We start from the raw sequence: 1,126 nt of genomic DNA, 5'->3' as shown, positions 1-1,126 counted from the left end.
TTCCAACTATGTACCTTCAAATTATGAAATATATAAAATATATACAACCAAACTATAGATATCTACTTTTAAACATGTTTTCTTGGGGAAAGTGGAGGCACAGTTCTTTGGTTTTGTTGATGGATGATAATTGAAGTCAGAATGTTTGATAAAATTACTTATGGGAAGTGTTTAGAAAACAAAGAAGAATGGAAGAAAGCAACACTGAAAGACACAATTAGGGGAGAATGGAAGAAGAAAACCTAATGAGGGAGAATAAGAAGCAATAGTCAAAGAGAAGAGATGCGATAAGAGTATTATGACAGTATTATTCAGGTCAGGTAAGATAGAGAGCAACCATGTGGTTGGCTATTTAAGAGGAGTAGAAGTAAAGTTCTTAGGACTTCAGGATCTATAAAACTAGGAATTCTGGTGGGGTTTTTTGGTATGGATTTTAGAGTTCTCTAGGGTAATAGCAAGGGTAAGTATGTAAAAAATGACTGGTCAGGAGTGATTTGTCCCAAGTGAGTGAAGTTTTAGGAAGTGATAGATGATCATGTTAAGTAAAAGTGGAAGCTTGGTTCTGACATGCAGGATTAAGCCCAGAAGTGTCACAGTTGTGGTCTCACATTTTTAATGATCATCATAGAAAAATGCTATTAAATGGATATACCATGTGATATTCATCAGAAAGAAAATTATAAATAGGGTATTTCACATTATCTCTTATTAAGAGACTTGAATAGTGACATAATTTAGAAATGTTTTAAGATCTAAAGATCTAAGGGAAGAGGCTGTTAATACTGGCTAAATATTATAATCATTCCAGAGAGTAAAAAAAACACAAATTCCTTTCAACAACCAGTTCAATTGAATTTTAAAAGCCCCCTAAGACTTCTGGCTTTAGTTTTGACATGTAAAGAGCTTATAAGTCATCATTCCTGTTCTTATAAGAAAAATATTGGAATAAACTAAAAATCAATGATTTTTGTTGAACTTATCAGAAAACTGAAGTCATAGGGAAAACCACTCTCCCTAAATGTAGAGAGATTGATGAATCTAGAGAGTACAGCCAAGCAGGATCTCTCTCTCTCTCTCTCTCTCTCTCTCTCTCTCTCTCTCACACACACACACACACACACGGGCA

The sequence above is a fragment of the Vulpes vulpes genome, chromosome 4 (genome assembly GCF_048418805.1).
Source record: "Vulpes vulpes isolate BD-2025 chromosome 4, VulVul3, whole genome shotgun sequence".
Taxonomy (NCBI): Eukaryota; Metazoa; Chordata; class Mammalia; order Carnivora; family Canidae; genus Vulpes; species Vulpes vulpes.
This window is presented reverse-complemented; position numbering follows the sequence as displayed.